The sequence below is a fragment of the Homarus americanus genome, unplaced genomic scaffold, assembly GCF_018991925.1.
Source record: "Homarus americanus isolate GMGI-L3 unplaced genomic scaffold, GMGI_Hamer_2.0 scaffold21, whole genome shotgun sequence".
Classification (NCBI taxonomy): Eukaryota; Metazoa; Arthropoda; class Malacostraca; order Decapoda; family Nephropidae; genus Homarus; species Homarus americanus.
Genome location: NW_024718513.1, coordinates 898,966 through 908,518, shown reverse-complemented (window position 1 = coordinate 908,518; position 9,553 = coordinate 898,966). Strand labels below are relative to the sequence as shown.

Below are 9,553 nucleotides of genomic sequence, written 5' to 3'. Positions count from 1 at the left end.
TCTCGGGGGTGAGGAGGGGAAGGGAGGGGAGAAGAGGGTATGGGTGGGGAGGAGAAGAGGGAAAGAGAGGTAGGACATTACAGTAATTTTGGAGGCGAGGAAGACAAGCCACACAACACCTCTCGTCTAGTTTTTCCTTTTGTTCGTGTTTCTAATTATGTTACTGCTCTGCCCACCGAGGAAAGTTATATGGAAATAGAAAGAAGCAGTGAAGGAAGTGAAGGAAAAAAGAAAGTAGCTGTGTGGAAAAAGAACGAAACTGTGAGGGACAAGGAAAGAAATCGTGAGGGTAAAAAGAAAGAAAAAGCTGAGGAAAAAGAAGTGGAGTTATATGAAAGAAATAACGTATTTAATTTGAATGAAACTGCGAGGAAAAAGAAAAAACTATATGAAAGAAAGTGTGAAAAATAAAAGAAATTCTGTGAAAAAAGAAAGAAGCAAGGCGGGAAGGGGAAGGAATTCCACGTGAACAGAAAAGAGATTTTCTAAAAATGAAAGTTAAATGAAAAACAAAGCTATTCGAAAAAAAGACCACGTGAGAAGAAAGAAGACATACAAAAGAAAGATATCTACGAAAAAATATAAAAATAATACGAAAAAGAAATAAACTATTATAAAAAGAAAGTTTAATATAAATATAAAAAATCCACGCGAAAAAAAAATATGCCATGGAAAAGGTCGAGGTTATTTGAATGCGTCTCAAGTTGTCAAGGAGACGGAGAATCTCTCAAGATGGACCTGTTCTCTCGTCTTCAGTCCTTCCTCCTCACACTTACACCCCCGTCCATCTACCTGCAGTATTATTAACCCCTATATCGAGGCTGATGTTTGGTAAATTCCAAGAACTAAATAGCAAAACCTAGCTACTAATTCGGTTGCTATTGAGAAGAAAAGCATGAGATCAATATGTCTACCCGCCTAGTTGCCGAATTCTTTAGGAAGGAATCGTGTTCAGCGACTAGAAATGCACCTTAATGGGGAACGTTAATTAAATGACATGTAATTTGGGTTTAAGGAGAACAGAAATACGAGAGATCTATTATCGCAGATGATTACCGAATGGAATGACTGTCTTGGCTGTGGCGAAGATGCATATGGTATAGTCTTAGATATTGTTGGAACATTTGGCAGAGTCGGACGCGGAGAACCGTTGTTTATTCTGAGTAAATTTAAGGTAGACGTTACTGGTGGAAAGTTGCCCTTCACTAAACATAAGAAAGGTTTTATAGGTAAACACACTCGACAAATTTAATTCCTTCAGCGCGACTCATTTAATGACATGTTAAGTTATGTATATCTCTTTATAATTCACAAATTAAGTCAACCATGGAATATTCTCCTTTAAATTTTGGACTTGTTTGCATTTTATCCAATACAGAGTTGGACATCTAAAAGAAACTAAAGTAAATAATCAGGATCCAATGTCGTATATCGAGACTCCCGGTGTGTGTGTGTGTGTGTGTGTGTGTGTGTGTGTGTGTGTGTGTGTGTGTGTGTGTGTGTGTGTGTGTGTATGCTGTATATCACCAACTCCACAAACTAAACTGCCTTTACGTTCACTGAAATTCCCTCCTTCAGGAACAATGTACCAAACGAGAGGCACCACAAGTAATTATCAGTTACAAGTTCCTGTTTACATTCTGAAGTTCAGCTGTTTATCAGCAATGAAAACTGAAGATAACTAAGGGCAGGCAGGCAGCAAACCCCCAGTGTGAGGATCGGAACAGTGTCTCTCATTCACCGCCTCACGTACATAACGACAATGGAACGATAGATAAAAACAGACACAGAGAGCTCGATAACATTAATAAACGAGGGAAGGAGGAAGAGGAATATGACAGATATACAAGGAAGAAGTGGAGGTTTGAGAAACAGAAAAAGGAGGTGGGTCGTAAGAGAGAGAGACGAAGAACGAAAAGGTAAGAGGAAGAATGTAGAAGGATGAACATGGAGTCACATATCACCAGCGAAGGCGTCCTGGAAATAGAATGCCGCTCCAGCCCACCAACCGATCACGGGAGAGAAGAGTCATGCTGAGTGTGAGAGGCGGGGTGACAGCTGCTAGATGATCGGTGTTGTGGGCGTCATTGTGGTGAGAGAGAGCTGATATGAGCGGGTCATGGCGGACAATGGCTGAGTAATATCAGTAAAAAAATAAAATGTGTCCGAGGGAGAAACCCAAAAGTTGACGAATTTGCTGGAGAAAAAAAACAAACAAACAAAAAATAAACAGAACAGCAAACGAAAATGGATGGCTTAAGTTAAAAGAATAACGATAATTTATTTAGACACCCACGAGATTGGCCTTAGAAGCTAGGATTTGTGTGTTGTGTTGTTTCTGTTTTGTCGTGTTAGAACTGTTTCTTGTTCTGTTATTTTGCTGATATTAATAACTCAGCAGACCTTTTTACTAGAGGTGGCCGTGACGGGGAGAGGAGGCCGATGGTTTATGTAGGATCCGCCCATTGATCTTGATAGTCTTGGGTTGGTTAAATACCGTGGTGTACTCAGGAGAATTACGCCACAATACACTTCAGAAGACCAAAATAAACCACAGTACACATAAGAAGCTACAACTGTTTGTCTCTCATGTGGTTCATTTCACGGAAAAATAATGCCAAGGAATGCTTGTGGGTGATTCTATTGTGTATTTTCGTAATTTCCATGAAGTGAAGGGAAACCTGCCTCCTCCATCACGCCGCCTGTGTTGGTGAATTATATTGGCAGAACTTCCCTAGTAACATAGTACTGGAGCAAACTGGGAGGAACTGTGAGTGTAATTTAGAAACTTAAGAAAGAAAAACTCAGTTAGGTACGTTTGAAACACTGGTAGGAAGAAGTTTGTATGTTAAACTTTACAATCTGGTAAAGAAAAGTTTACAGGTCCAAGGTACTGGTAATTCAATATCGCCTTCTTTATTTCCCAGAAGAATAACTTTATTTTCTTAGCGTTCGTAATCTCAATCAAATTTATATCTTCCTACTTTATGACTGGAGAAATAATAGTACAGGTAAAACTGAAGATAAAACGATATTTAAATGACAAGAACATATAATTAGAGCATACCGTCTGCTGTGCATATAAATGGGGAACATGTTTACTTCTCTCACATCAACATTTACATCACCAGATGAGAATTGTCCTGGAATATTTTTTTTTTTCAGATTTTGTTCATCATCATGGTACAACCTTGTTTTTCCAGTGCAGGGAAACGAATTATTCCAATCTACATGTGTTTTCAACTGGGAAAATATTATTTTTCAGATTGCAACACTAAGCTCACTCCCATAGCGAGTTAATCTATCTGTGAAAGCTTTAATAAAACATACAAACTCGTAACACAAATAAAAATTGAAAAATAAATTCTCGTACATTTATTTGAAGAGGATGATGTATATGTTTATAGCGCCGTCATGAACCCTAACACAGCGATGTTCTCTTACATTATTACATATATTTCTTAGCCTGATGTCCGTTTGTGTTTGAAAAAAAGCCTATTAGCCATTGGATAACCTTTTGACCCGATAGATGACCCATTAATGACCTCAGAATCGGTTAAGTTAGGTTAATTCTTTTAATAACACTGAAAATTTGTGTAACTTCATATGGAGATGATTCCTTAATGACTTGCCCTGTAGCTTAAGTAATTATCTCTTTCTTGTTGATAAATATCTGGCAGAACGTACTCACAGTTATCAAACTCTCAGTGATGGAGAGTCTATGTCTTCTCTTCACAAACTGCTGCTACTAACTATCTACAATCAAAGGTTTTGCCTCACCTGGAGAAAGGCCACCATGGATGATATGAAACATTACTAGATGATATTCATATTTCTGTCAATATCTTCACCTGCACCAATTTTCCGCCTCGAGAGTTTGCTTGATTCTGTTATGTCCTCACTTGCTGTGCTGAGGAAGAAAACATCTCGCGTAATACCAGTTGAAGGAGGCGGGGAATGGGTGGCACGAACCATCACGTCAGAAAACTCAGGGAAAGGTCTATTTTCCTGGCGGAATCTGTGGAAGGATGCTGGCTGACTTAGGGAAGGCTGGCTACCCAAGATCAGACGTAGTACAAGAACTTAGTATCATCAAGCTATGAAGGAAATGAAACATAAAAGAGGATTATCAGAACTAGAGCTGTGTTGTCAGGTGTGTCGGTGACGAAGTTAATTATTATTATTATTATTATTTTGGGGGGGGGGGGGAATAATAACACCAAGGGTTTGTTGAGAGAGAAGTAGTCTACCTCTACAACAATCTCTTCTTTTGTACAGAAGGGATGAGGTTGAGATGGACCTTGAAACAGCCGTCAGTGATACTCGCTCTTAACATTTTTACCTTCAGTTATTTCATATAATGGTGGAAAAAGCAATTAAAAGCTGAAAATTGGTAACTCTATGGTTATATATTCTCAGTCTCATCTTCGATATTTTTATAACGATGTATAAAACAAAATTAAGACGAAGTGTGACTGTGAAAACATTTTGTCTCCTGAACATCTGGTGTAGAGACACGTTATTAACACTCCGGTGGTGAACTATGAGACCTCTGCAGTAAGATACTGTATAAGCTGTGAATTACTGAAATATTCCTTTCTTATTGTCGTAGTTCATCCTGTTGTCGCCTGTGTTAATGTATTCAATATAGGATTACGTTTTTTTGCCGTGAAGGAGTTCATCAGCCAATTAGGACCATAAGTTCGGTGCTACAGTTTGTTCTCACTATTGGGTCGCTCTGTCTTTGTAGTGAATATCAGTATATATGAAATTATAATACAACGACTCAATGGTGAACTTGATGTAACCTGTGTACAGAAAGTGTCAAAATGTGATGAAATTACGAGTTGCAAAGCTGATGTTGTCAACACCGAGAGATGGTCGGCTATTGACTAAATTTGTTTTTTTGAGAAAATTAATTTAATTTTGTTATACGTATGAGATGAATTTGAAACAGACTGAACACATTGTTGGATGCAAATGATTGTGTTGGTAGTTTCTGGGTCATTTGAATGTTGTTTATTGTTCTGGAATAGTTAAAGTAATACATCACAAGCTGATCACCTGTTATTGCACCAGATTTTTTATAATGCAACATTGTAGTAATGATTGTACCTGTGCCGATGTTACGGAATATTTCTTATCAATGTCAATGTGAATTCAAGTGCTATTTACTGTGAGTTTGAAAAATTGGGAGAATGGAAAAGTGAAATGACGACATCTTTCTATACATTCCCTAATAGTATATTTTTTTAAAGTTCAATAGTAAATAATTATTGTTAATCTACTACTTTTGATAACATCCTGTTCGAAGTAAATACAGAGATATTAATCCTCACCAAAAGTGAAGTATCTCTGTCTTACCAGTGGATCAGTATCAAAGAACTCCAGCTCTGCAACAGATCAGGACGCGTTCGTAGTTTGAATCCGGATTACGAGTGTTGATTACCCAGACTCAATAAACACTTGAGAACTAGCAACTTTTATCTCTGTGTATTGTTCATTATTGGAATTGTATTGATAAAACACACACACACACACACACACACACACACACACACACACACACACCAAATTTGTCTCATGAACGATTTTCAAAATGCGACTCCGTAAGTCTTTTAAATGCAGGATACAAATTTTTAATCTCGTCGTTATTTTGGTAATCTAGTATTAAGTTTTCTTTGAGGATATTATCTCTCTCTCTCTCTCTCTCTCTCTCTCTCTCTCTCTCTCTCTCTCTCTCTCTCTCTCTCTCCCAACTTGCCATGTCTTTCCTCTCACTTTCTTTCGATCTATCTTGTTTTCTCCTTTTCCTCGTTCTCTATTCTCTTTCGCTACTATTTTCTCTTTACATCCAGTCAGCTCTCTCTCTCTCTCTCTCTCTCTCTCTCTCTCTCTCCATCGTTTTCAGTCGGGCTATCACCACCAGTCAACACTTACCTGTCCTCCTTCACGCAGCTGGCCCTCCAATCATCACCTGAGCTAACATGTTCACAGCGGGGAGAAGCCTGACCACTACTGTCATGATGATGGAGGTGGAGTGTGGGTCAATGGTGGCCCCTCTTTATCTATCTATCTTTCTTTCTATCTATCTATCCACTCGTCATCTGAGCTAATACATTCTCAATTTGACCGCTGAAATAACTATGAAGGGGTGTCTCTCTCTCTCTCTCTCTCTCTCTCTCTCTCTCTCTCTCTCTCTCTCTCTCTCTCTCTCTCTCTCTCTCTCTCTCTTTTGTATCTGTGTTTGTTGTTCTTTGCATTCTGTTCATCCCATATAAGTTGCCTTTAAGTCCATTATGTCTGTCGTTTCTTACTTCCATCACCTAAGTCATTTTATGATCCATTTCGTCAACCACTAACAGACACCTAACACCTCATTACTGTATTTTATCTCCATTTAAACTAGTATTTGATTCTCCATTCTCTACTAATTTTCACTCTTTAATTTAATTGTATTTTCATTTTTTTCCAATCGAAATTTTTGATATTGGCAACTATCAGTTTGTAGTGGCTGTCAAAGGAGTTTGATCTGTAAACAGCAGCTAATTCACCTTCTATTTGCATGGCCTTTCTCGCTTTCAGACTTACATCCGTCTTCTGTACACTTACTTTCATCTCTATTTCCGCCACATACATATTAATATTGAACAACCACAGCGCCATTGCACTTCCTTGCCCCGAGTTCTTTTATCAACAGGAGTTAGTTCGTCTCTTCCCAACACATTTTATAAAAGAATCTTTACACAACATTTAGCCTTATTACATTAATTTCGTATGTACTTATTTAGTATTTCCTATATTGTCAACTCTGCCATCGGCTTTTTTAAGTCCACAAATAACTTCCCCCAAAATACTTATCTCCTCCAGATGTCTTCCACCTGAACACAAACACTTGATCCACGATCCTCTTCCATTTCTGAGCCTCTTCATTCATCTCCTAATACAGTCTATCTCTTTGTATTTTCCCATTTATACTTATATGTTTAATTTTTTTCGGTTATTACCATCTTTTTCTTAACACTGGGAAATAACACACGTTCACAGAAATGACTGGTAATCATCCTTTATTTACACATAACTAATAAACACGTTGCGTTCATTATCTTTTCTTTTACCACTTTTTTCCTCAACATTTCGAGTGATACCATCCGCTCCTGATGCCTTAAGACGATTCTAAAGCTTACTTCCACCCTGTGGTTTATCTCAGACGTATTCCTTTGTTCTTTTTCAACACTTACTTATTGTTCCTCCTCGTCCGTACTCATTAAGTCGTGGCTTTATTTGTCAATCTTCCAATGTGTTATTTACAAGCTCAAGGCTGAAGCAAGTCCACCATTAAGAACCCTGAGGACCTTAATTTTCGCTCTAATAAAAATCATCTAACCTTTTATTCTCTTTAGAGACAAGAACATAATCTTATCAACTTTCTGCAGAAGAAGTCTGGTTCACCTTCACTCCCTGGGAACGACTCAACACACAGCGGATGGATATTGGTGTCTTGATGGAGGTTAAACACTACTGATAGTTGGTAAGGAGGAAGCGCCGCTGGTACAGGCAGAGAGGGGAGGAGAACATTCCTCTGGCTCTATAGCTGTCATAAAGTAGCGTTAGTGTCAGACGGAGGTGAACGCCAGGCGCTATTTGATTGATTATTCGTACTGGAGGTACTTTTATGATGGCTTTTGCTATTTACTGGTGTGCTGTTAATGGTGCTGCTGCTGCTGTTGTTGTTGTTGTTGATGCTACTATCGTTGTTGTTGTTTTTGGTGGTACTACTGTTGACGTTTCTGATGCTGTTGTTGCTGCTGTTATTGATGCTGTTGTTAATGATGCTATTATTAAAAATGCTGTTATTACTGTTATTAGTGATGCTGTTGTTGCTGTTATTAATAATGCTGTCGTTGCTGTTATTGATGCTCTGAATAGTGACAATTGTTGCTGTTATTAAGTATTGATGCTGTTACTGTTATTATTGATGCTGTTACTGTTATTATTGATGCTGTTGTTGCTATTGTTACTGTTATTATTGTGCTTTTGTTGTTGTTGTTATTAATGTTACTGATGTTATTGTTATTGATGACGTTGTTGTTATTATTGATGTCATTGATGATGTTACTTGTTATTGCTGTTGTAATTATTCATGCTGTTCTTGTTATTATTGAAGCTGTTCTTGGTGCTTTTGACGTTATTTCTGATGCTGTTGTTGCTGTTACCGATGCTGTCAATATTGGTGTTGCTATTCCTTTTGTGTTACTTGGTACTGTTGTTAGTAATACTTATTTTACCAGATGGCTTTTGTTGATGTTTTTTTTACACAAGGTTTTGAAACGTCAATCATAAAAAGTACTATTATTACTACTACTACTACTCTTAGTGTTACTATTACAACTATACATTATTATGATAGTTTTTTGTTCATTAATATAGGAGCAGATTAAACCAAAACAAACTTTTCTTAAGTGAAACACAACCGGTTGGTAGATTATATTACTGGAATTGATAATTTCAGTCAAATTATATTACTTAATTATAATTGGTCACCCTTAAGCTATATACCATATTTGAGTGTAATATTCCTTTATATAACAATGGTAATATTTCGAAGATGTTTCTTTTTATTTCCAGGTCAGTGCTACTGATGGTTGATAGACTCGACTGTGAGTACATCGAGAGAGAGAGAGAGAGAGAGAGAGAGAGAGAGAGAGAGAGAGAGAGAGAGAGAGAGAGAGAGAGAGACATTGAAAATTATCGTTTCTAGACTATAATTCACACACACACACACACACACACATGTATGTCGATTACACTCCCCTCGTCGTCAATGCTCTGAGCGCGGGTAATATACACAGTAAGTAGGTGCACTGTGTGAGGGGACACCAACAGAAGGTGTGCTCTACACCCTATACAGCGAGACTGACAATATAGTGTTTTGTAGTGTATTGGGGTGTTGTGTGGTGTAGTGTTGCGTGTTGTACTGTAATATAGTGTAGTTTATTGTGGTTTTGTATAGTGCAGTGCTTGTGGTGTATTGTATTTGTTGTGTGGTGTAATATAGTGTAGTGTATTTTATCGTTGTATAGTGTAGTATCTTAGTGTAGTGTAGCGTGGTGTATGATAGTGTAGTGTAGCTACACCACACTACACTATATTACACCACACAGCAATTTGTGTATGGCGACCTGTGGTGTAATGGTTAGCATGTTCGCTTCCCAAGCGAGTGGACCTGGGTTCGATTCCCAGGCAGGGTGAAACTATGGGCAAGTTTCTTTACGCCATCTGCGTCTGTCTACCCAGCAGTAATTGGGACCTGGATGTTAATCGATTTGCGGATTGTGTTCTGGGGTTTTAGTTGGCGAGTTGTCCAGTCTTCTCGTTAACTTAGGGTGTTGGCGACAGCTTCTGCACCTTAAAAAAATTTACACCTATGTGGCCCTTGAGTCGACCTTCCTCGTACACGGGGGGCAATCATTATAGGATAGTGTAGTATGTATGGTATAGCGTGATGTAGGACAGTGTAGCATGGTGTATGACAGTGTAGCGTGGTGTAGGG

The 9,553-nt window shown here is 38.2% G+C and overlaps 1 non-coding gene across 1 annotated transcript; it reads left to right on the top strand.

Moving 5' to 3' along the window:
- The first annotated feature begins 9,178 nt into the window (after window positions 1-9,178).
- Window positions 9,179-9,252, top strand: Trnag-ccc. The gene has a single exon. It is a non-coding gene; the product is annotated as a tRNA-Gly (tRNA).
- The last annotated feature ends 301 nt before the right edge of the window (window positions 9,253-9,553 follow it).